The sequence below is a fragment of the Oryctolagus cuniculus genome, chromosome 21 (assembly GCF_964237555.1).
Source record: "Oryctolagus cuniculus chromosome 21, mOryCun1.1, whole genome shotgun sequence".
NCBI lineage: Eukaryota > Metazoa > Chordata > Mammalia > Lagomorpha > Leporidae > Oryctolagus > Oryctolagus cuniculus.
In genome coordinates, this window is record NC_091452.1 from 21105902 (window position 1) to 21115195 (window position 9294).

Here is a 9294-nt window from a genome sequence, read left to right on the forward strand (position 1 = left end):
CCGGCGTTTCGAGGCACCGTTTGTGGTCGGGTTTTACAGCAGCTACAGGAAACGCGCGCCGATCGGCTTCTCGTGATCGTCCTGCATCACCGTGAGCCAGCTGGGGCTGCCTGCCCACCTCTCTCCCCTCCCGGAGTGCGAGGGCCGTGCAGGGAGACCGTGCCCCGCCGCCCTGCCCCCGCCGCCCTGCACAGCGGACAAGCAGTGCCTGCTGGGCCACCTGGAAGGGATTTCAGCAGCGTCGGAACAGTCTCCAGGTCTCAAGGCCGGCGAGTGGCAGAGCCCGGCCCACGTGTCCCAGCCCCGGGGTCCCACGGTGGCTCTTGGGAGCCTGTCACAGCTCACGCCAAGGGGACACTTGGACCACAGAGGGCAGGCTTTCCGCCAGCATGGGTGACAAGTCAGACAGAGAGAGCGCTGAGGAGCACCACTGATTTCTAGCTCATTCCATCAAGGCTCTGAGAGACTGCATTTCCTTAGCCGCAGGAATTGAGTGCTGTGACTCACGGGATGGGAAGAATTGGCTCAGTGCCCCATGAGCTTGGACAGGTGAGCTGGAGTTCAGGGCTGGCGCAGAGAGCCCGCCCGCAGGCTTCCCCGGAGCCTGCCTCACCCACCCCATGCGTGGCACCTCCCAGGCAGGCCCCCTGGAGTCCCGGCTCCAGCACCCATGTCGGGTGGGAGACAAGCCACAGCCTCCTTCCTCCTGCTGACAAAGCTTAGCCTCAGGCCTCCGGTATGGTCCAGGCATCCAATCTCGACTACTGTGGTCGGACCCAAGATGGGGTGGTCCTGGGAATGCCTGGGGTTCCCCCAAGTATCATTCATAATGAAGATAGGTGGTTATGGCCTGACATGTGTTTACCATTGGATGGATGTGTGGATGGATGGATGGATGGGTGGATGGGTGGGTGGATGGGTGGGTGGATGATCGAGTGATCAAATCCCTGCAGACCCAGGTCCTTCCTCCTCCACTCCCTGACCTGTGTGACTCCACCCCCAGCCCTCTCTGATCGGGAGGAGGCGGAGCTGCAGGACAGAAGCTAGCAGGTGCACCCACCTTCTCCAGGGCCCCGGGGAGGGGTTCCCACCCCGCCCACCAGGGAAGGGGACATTTGCGAGTCTGGGGAATTTTTCTGCTGGGCCGTGTCTGCTCGCAGAGGGCCTGTGCTTCCCAGGGAGGCCATGGGCACGGTCACGGCTCAAGCACCCGAGTCCCAGGTCCACGTGGGAGACAGGATTGAACTTTAGTTCCCAACTTCAGCCCAGCCCTGTCCTGGCTGCTGCAGGCATTCAGGGGAGTGAACCAGAGGATGGAAGATCTCTCTCGATCCCTCTCTCCCTTTCTCCCTCTCTCCCTCTCTGCCTCTCTCCCTCTCTCCCTCTTTCTCTCTCCCTCCCTTCCTCCTTCCCCCCACGAACAGATTAAAAAAAAAAAAACTTACTCTACCTGTGCACGACGCCACACATGGCCCAGGTCCTCAGGCAGAACCGGCATCGCTAGAGTCCACTGAGTCCTCTGCCAGTGACTGTGAAATGACAGGGGCCAGCACACACCAGCACACTCACAGGGTGGCCGGGGGCCCTCACAAAAGATCACACCAACTGTCGCGTATCAAAGAGACGCAAGCCGCGGCCAGCGGGCCACTGAGTCGGGCAGGAAATTCTCCACCCGTCACCCGGGACACGAGCGCCCGTGTGAACCACAGAGGTCAGGAGCCTGGACCTGGGCGATGAAAAGCGAGGCGTGGAACCATTGTTGCCAGCTCCGCGCCTGCTCCAGCAGGTGTCAGAGGCTCTGCCAGGGCTCGCGACTCCCTGAGGGCTGCCCCCCACTCCCCATGCCTGTCCCAGCGCCTCCTTCCTGATCTGAGCTTCCAGGAGCAAGCCAGAGAGAACCCTGTGCTCTCTGCAGACGCGGCGTGGAACAGGGGCCCCAGCCAGGGGCTCTTGGAATAATTGAATAATCCGGGACGAGCAGCGCGGGTGAGGGGCGTGGAGGAGGAGCCGTAGGTGAAATTTATTGCTATCAGCTGGTGTTCCCTCTCCCCATACCATTTCCTTGTATACAGATAAGGAGTTATCTTAAATGACCATGTCTTTTTCAATTTGTACTTAACAGTCAATCCCATTTTCCTTATATGATGCTATCGCAGCTGGATAAAAAATGCATTCAATAATCCCTCGGGATCTTCATATATCAATATCAAATGGTCTGAAATTGACCTGTTATAAAACCTAGTCCTTCAAGCCGGCCGGAGACGAAATCAAAAAGAAGCAAATTGTAGCACTCCCGGTGTTTGGTGTGCACCGAAGTCCCCAGCACTGAAGCCCTAGGTTTTTTTTTTTTTTTTTTCCTCACCCCCCAGGGCGTTAATGAGAACAAATTCCTGCACAGCCCTTCAGGAAGGGAAGATTACCCGGAGGATGTACCTGGATCACTGATACGCCTGCCTGCTGAGTGCGGCTTCTCCCACGCCGGGCCCGGCAGGGATGCCAGTGAGCGGAGAGGGTCCCAGTCGCAAGATCCACCCACGGGGTGCTTAGGAGCCCGAGGGGGGAGCCCAGGAGAGAGGAGCCGGTGCACGGCTCACAGCGTTGTCCGCCTGTCTGCCCTGCTGCCGCCTCACAGGCTGGGCACCCGGTCCAAGTGCATCTGCTGACACAGTAGGCACGCAGGCACTGTTCACAGCTCTTTGTCCACTCTTAGCAAGCCATCAGAAGCTGTACTGGGGGAGGCGAGCTGCTCCTCACCATAGCTGCTGCCCGCTAAGTCTCCCAGGTTCACTCTATGTAGACTTGACAACGGAGGGCAGCCTGATACTGGATTCCATCCTCGGGGTGACCGCTGACGCTGGAGATGCAGACACAGAACCTCGGGGCAGGAAAGGGGGCCACGCATCCAGTGACAGAGCTGAGTGCAAGCCTGGACTCCCTGAACTCAAGGAGCTACTGCACGGTTCACCCAGTAGGTGCCACTCGGGGTGGGGGGGAGAATGCCACAAGCAGTCTGGGCTCTTTGAGGTCAGAGAGAGGTGGGTGGGTGAGGTTCCCGCGATTGGGGTAATCCTAGCAGGCTTCCTGTAAGAGGTGGACTAACCAGGGTCCCCAAGGGAGTGGACGCTGGACTTGGCTTTGTTGACTGCCCTTCTGCCACACCCTTCCTCCTCCTTCAACCACAGGCAGGAAGCTGTAGGGAACCAGGATGGGGAAGATGTGGGCCCAGAGCACAGGGTGACCAGGTCAGGGATTGGGCCACCACAAAGGAGAGAGAGAAGGGCCACTTCTGCTTTGGACCGAGCCTTCAGTGGCAGGGTAAACGGGCTGGGTCCAAACCCCAGCGAGCCCAGCCTGCAGCCCGAGGCCTTGGGCAGACCGACTGTACCTCCCCAAACCTCACCTGTTGGAGCCCCCCGGGCTCCAGACAACCCCCTCTGGGGAATACGTCCTGTATCCTGGTCCCTGAGAAGCGACTCCTCTTCTAGTCTCAGCCAGGGAAGCAGCCCCAGGGGGCCGCAGCTCCTCAGCCAGCGTCTGAGGTCTCAGCACCTGGGCCCAGGCAGCCGCGAGTCCCCTCCGGGGTCCCCACCATGCAGAGGGGAGACTATGAGGGTGAGGAGCCGAAAGCCGCAGCCAGGTGTCAAACTACACACCCCCAGCCCACAGGGCAGGTGGGTATGCTGCTGGGGAAGTCCTGGGGGGCATGGCCAGGCCAGGGGCGTGGCTACAGCGAAGGGCATAAGCACCATCCCCAAAGCTTTCATTCAACAAATGGTATCTTCTGGGGCTGGCCTCGTGGCTCAGCATCTGGCATCGGAGCGTGGGTTCGAGTCCCGGCCACACAGCCGCCAGCGGCCACACCACTGGGAAGGAACAGCCGGGGATGGGAAATGGCAGAGGCTCAGGTCTCCCGCCCCAGCCTTGCGAGCCAGGATCTCCTGGCTTTGGGCCTTGGGGCCTGGGCCTCCCACCAGCTAGCCCCAGGGGGGTTCTGAGCACAGCTGGGGAGGGGTGACTTTCACTGGAGCCTGACCAAGCCAGGCACCGCACTGCCCACGACCCATCTGGTGTCCCCTGGCCCTCTCCGTCCTGGAGCACAGCCCCTCCCCCCTCCCCAGGGTCATCGGTTCCCCCAGCAAATCCTCCCCTGTTGCAGCAGAAGGGCCTGGGCTGCCCCGGCCCCAGGCACCTGCCAAGGCAGGGCTGCAGGATCTACAGACGCACGGCCAGCAGCGCTCACCCCACCTGGGGGCGGCTGCGTGTCTGAATTTTGGAGCCATTTGGAGCTGTGTAACCCAGACATGTGCCTGTTCACAAAAACATCAGCTTGCTGCTTCTGCCACCATCCTGGGTGGGGGAGGGGAGACCAGCCTCCTGTGCTCACTGCGCCCCGCCCCGCCCGCCCCCGCGGACCAGCGGCCAGATCTGTTTGAGGGAGGCCCCCGCCGGAGCTGCAGGAACAGCCGATCTGCCAGCTCGGGTCTGGCCCTGACACCCCAAGGCAGCAGCGAGAGAAATCCCCAAACGGAACCATCCGGCCCACAGAGCGCTGTGGTCCTCGGACACAGAATCCTGGGTGGATTGGTCCTACGGGGGCAGGAAACTGACACCCAGTGAGTGACAGGGCTAAGGGCGCCCTGGGAGCTTGTGCAGAGGTGCAGCTGGTGTCAGGGGTCTGGTCTGAGTCCCCCCTGCTCTGCCTCCACCTGGCTCTCTGCTAACGAGGCCCTGGGAAGGTGGCAGTGGGCGGCTCAAGGCCTTGGGCCCCTGCCACCCACATGGGAGACCAGGAGGGAGCTCTTGGCTCCTGGCTTCAGATCGGCACAGCTCCTACTGTTGCAGCCAACTAGGAAGTAAACCAGCGGATGGAAGACTCTCTCTCTCTCTCTCTCTCTCTCTCTAACTCTCAAATAAATAAAATCTTGGAGGAAAAAAAATACACAGACACACATAAAAGCCAGGCACAGATTTCCAAGTCTTTGCACCTAAAGAAACGCAACCTTTTAATTCCACAACCATTGTGAGGTCCCTGGCGAGTACTTAGGATAAATAGTCTGGGCCGCCTCCTGTTCCCTGCACCCCGCTACTCTGCTCAGCACAGCCCCAGGGCAGCCTCAGCCTCCAGCTAGGAGGCAGGGATCAGGAGGAGGCTGGTTCCCCGGAGGAGGATGGCAGGTCTCGGAGAGGCAGGGACCCGTCCAGCGTCCAGTGTCTGGGCAGAGGCAGGGACCCATCCAGCGTCCAGCGTCTCGGGAGAGGCAGGGACCCGTCCAGGGTCTCGGAGAGGCAGGGACCCGTCCAGCATCCAGTGTTTCGGAGAGGCAGGGACCCGTCCAGCGTCCAGTGTCTCCAGAGAGGCAGGGACCCGTCCAGTGTCCAGTGTCTGGGCAGAGGCAGGGACCCATCCAGCGTCCGGCGTCTCAGAGAGGTAGGGACCCGTCCAGCATCCAGTGTCTCAGCCCAGCCGGCACCCGCCAGGCCTATCTGCAGTTGCAACGTCAACAGGCGTCCTTATTATCATTCGGATCACTGTTCCCATTTTCCTTCCTTTTTCATTTATTTGAAAGGCAGAGAGATGGAACCTGACTGCGGGGGGGGGGGGGGGGGCTGGGTCGGGAGAGCCAGGAGCCCCATCTGGGTCTCCTATGGGGTGGCAGGGACTGGAGAATGGAGTGCGCATTAGCAACAGGAGCACAGAGCAGGGGCTGGCACCCAGGCGCTCTGACCCAGGATGCAGGCCAGCCTGGAGGACACTCAGCCCGCCCCAACTGGGGTCATTTTAATGGTGCCTCCCGTGGGAGATCATCCCGGGGCTCCCCAATCCTCCATGGCAAATCAGGCAACCCCCGGGGCTCTGAGAGCTGCAGGGACAGCTGCAGGTGACTGTAGGGGGAGGGGAGGAGGAGGCAGGGAGACAGGTGCGGGGGTGGGGGTGGGGGGGCGCCCTGGAGCGGCCTGGCCAGGCCCAGCCCCATCTGCAGCCTTCTGGGGCTGCAGGGGTTAAAGAGAAAAAATCTCTCCGTCCGTGTTGGAGCCTGCGAAAAAGGCAAAATGATTGTAAATTCCGCCAGGGGAATTTCACAGCCGGGAATCCGGCTCACCTTTCGTGGACTGCCCTCCCCCCACCCCCCAGCCCGCCCCCGCCCCGCCCCGCCCCGCCGGAGAGCAGAGCGTAACTGACCTTTGGAGGCAGATAATGAAAAGAAGAAATTCCTTGGAGAAAATAATGTGTCCGGGCCCGGTAATGAGATCGGCCCCTTTTACGTTGCCATGGCGACGACAGTCCTCTTCTCGTAGGAAATCCATGAATGGGCGCGGGCAGCAAGGCCTCCCCAGCCGGCTGGGGTGGGGTGGGGGGGCGGCCGGGGCCGGGGGTCGCAGGAGAGGCAGGCGTGGCGGCGGCCGTCCCAGGCTGGGGGCCTTTCTGTGGCTGTGCCACTGGGCAGCCTGGGGAGAGACGCGCTGTGGCTCCATTTCACAGATGAGGAAACTGAGGCTCGTCCCAGGCCGGGCAGCGTCTCATTGCAGTCAGGACTGCAGTCCAGGCACGGCGGGGGCCGTGGTTTTGGGGTGCAGGTGGGGGACCGGTGGTGTCCCCCTGGGAGCCTGGCACACAGGGGCCTTTCACGGGGTTCTGTGAGGGGCGGAGGCTGTGTGTTACGTGGGCGTGGACCTGCCAGCCTAGGCCTCTGCACCTGGTGGTGATGGCCATGGCTAGGGGCTGGCGTTGTGGCACCGCCTAAGTCACTACGGGAGCTGTCCACGTGCCCGGGCTCAGGTCCCGCCTCCGCTTCCGGTCCAGCTTCCTGCTAGGGCGCAGCAGGTGACCGCCCAGGCACTGGGCCCCTGCATCCACGTGACGGACCCGATGGAGTTCCCGGCTCCAGCTCCAGGCTGGCCCAGCCCTGGCTGTGCCTATGGAGGGCATGCGGGGAGAGAACCAGCAAATGACAGTGTTCTCTCTCTCTCTCTCTCTCTCACTCTCTTTCTCTAGATCCTGCTCTGCCTTTCAAATCAATAAATAAACTCTTAAATATACAAGGTGTGTGTGCCTCCTCCCCGGGGGATGCATGAGCGGGCTTTTCCAGGCCTCGCACCTGGAACAGACCTGGTTCAGGCCTCTCTCGGTCTCCCCTCTCACACACAAATGCCTCGCACGTGGATCTATGAGGGGGCTCAGCTGTCACGGGCTCCCTGCAGCTGGGTGCCCTGGATGACCACAGGAAGAGCAGGGAGCAAGGAGACTTCTGGGGAAAGAACCAGGAGAGAGGAGGAAAGGGGAAGTGGGGAGGGGGAGGAGCTGGGGGAGGGGGAGGCTGTGTGGCCTTGGGAAACGCCTTGGCCCTCTCTGAGCCACAACTTTGCTGTGGGGAGCGATTACCTAGGAGAGAGGGAGGAGGGAAGAGCCAGGAGGGGTAGGGAGGCCCCCCTTAGAGTGTAAGAGTGTAGCCAGGACCCCCACCCAGGGCGGGGGCTGCCACCCTCTGTCTAGGCCCTTGCCCTGAGAACCAGCTCCGCCACCAGCTGTGGGAACAGCGGGCCAGTGCCAGCAGAGCCCCCTAGTAGATCCGCATGCGAGGCGTTTGTGTCTGAGAGGGGAGACCGAGAGAGGCCTGAACCAGGTCTGCTCCAGGTGTGAGGCCTGGAAGAGCCCGCTCACGCATCCCCCGGGGCCGGGGGCTGGCCCAGAGCCAGCCCTAAGCTGGGACCCAGGCGGGCGGGCGCACCTGCTGCCCCTGGGCTGCGTCACACCCACCCCTTCCTGTCCCTGCGCCCGAGGCTGCCCTGCTGAGCCTGCCACGCCTGCTTTCCCCTCTTTCTCCTCGTGCTATGGGCTCGTCCCCATTTTACACATGAGCTAACTGAGGCTGAGAGAGGTTCCCCAAGTCAAGCAGCTGGTGAGGAGCCCTGGCCGGATGGAGCCCTGGACGCGTGCTGGGCTCTCTCCTTTGCTGCCTCTTCAGGATGAGCAGCGCGGCCCCTCACCCAGCCTCCGGCCAGGTCCACGGGCCTTAATGCCCTCAACCCCAAGCCGACCCCGGAGGCTGGCGTGAAACGGCTCCAGGCCGGGCAGTGCTCCCTGAGGCGTGAGCACGGACAGCCCTGTCCCCAAGAAGCACGATGCCCGTCCGCGGGCTCTTCATTCCCGCGCACGTGGCCCTAGCAGGGGCTGCCCACCTGCCGGGAGCGAGCTGGCTGGGGTCTCCCAGCCCTGTGGAGCCAGCCTGCTGGCCTGATGGTGGGCGGTCCTTATGACGCCCCTCAGTTCTAGGCGGGGACAGCCCCGGTGAGGTGCTCCTGGGGCCAAGCTGGCCCTGTCCCCTCCTGGGCACAATGTGGAGACTGAGGCCCGGCCCCACGCCTCTCAATGGCTCCCAGCTGGGCTCAGCCTGTGCCGGGCGGGGGGGGGTGGGGAACACGGTGGTTCTGCTGGGGGACAAAACCCAGCCCCTCTCCGGCCTGCACCGCAGCAGTGCTGCGTGGTTGGAGTGCGGGGGCCTCGCCTGGCGGCGCCTCCCTCCTCCCCTCGGTGTCTGGCTCCTCCCGGGCTGGGGCTGGCCAGTGTGGCAGAGACATCTGGGGGCGGTCTGGCCACCCCCTCCGCCTGTGAGTTCCGGAGGCATCCCGGGGCGTCAGCACATCTGGCGGGTTGGCCGGAGTCAGGCGGCGGCCAGCATCTGGGGGCGGCAGGGGCGGAAGGAAGCCGAAGCTCCCAGCATGGAGGACGGCAGCACGCTGGCCCCGCTCCCGCCAGCCAGGTGAGCACTCTGCTCACGGGTCTCGGAGCACACGTGGAGTCTATGCCTCCCTGTTGCACACGCGGGCTGTGTTGTGTGTGCACACATGCGGTCTGCGTGGATCTGTGCGTGTCCAGGTGTGCACGGCAGAGGGACAGGAATGCCAGCCAGGCCACTTCCTGGCTGTGTGACCTTGGGGCAGGTGCTCTGCATCTCTGAGCTCCTGGGAGATGATGGGCAGCCGACAATAGCACCGTCCTCAGGGAGATGGAGACGGATTACGCCTGTGCGCCACGAGAGCGCCATCTCAGGGGGCCGCGATGGCACTTCCTTCTCCCTGCATCTGTGCCTCTGAATTCCGCAAGCAGTCAGCCGCCTGGCCGGCCCACCCGCCCGCCGCCCCCTGCCGCCCCCCGGCCTGCGGGAATCGCCCGCGTCGCCATATTTCTATCATCTCCCAGACAGCGCTGGCCTTCTCGGAGCTGTTTGCCTTTGGCTCGCCGCCAGGTTTAAGAGTTTTACGAAAATTCCCAAGACCTTTAGCCGTCTCGCCTTG

At 62.7% G+C, this 9294-nt stretch overlaps 1 long non-coding RNA gene across 1 annotated transcript; it reads right to left on the minus strand.

The window, feature by feature from the left end:
- Positions 1-4978: 4978 nt before the first annotated feature.
- LOC138847368 (uncharacterized) lies at positions 4979-6269 on the minus strand. The gene is made up of 2 exons (XR_011385120.1): positions 6182-6269; positions 4979-6035 (listed from the first exon to the last, which is right to left on the minus strand). It is a non-coding gene; the product is annotated as an uncharacterized lncRNA (long non-coding RNA).
- Between the last annotated feature and the right edge of the window lie 3025 nt (positions 6270-9294).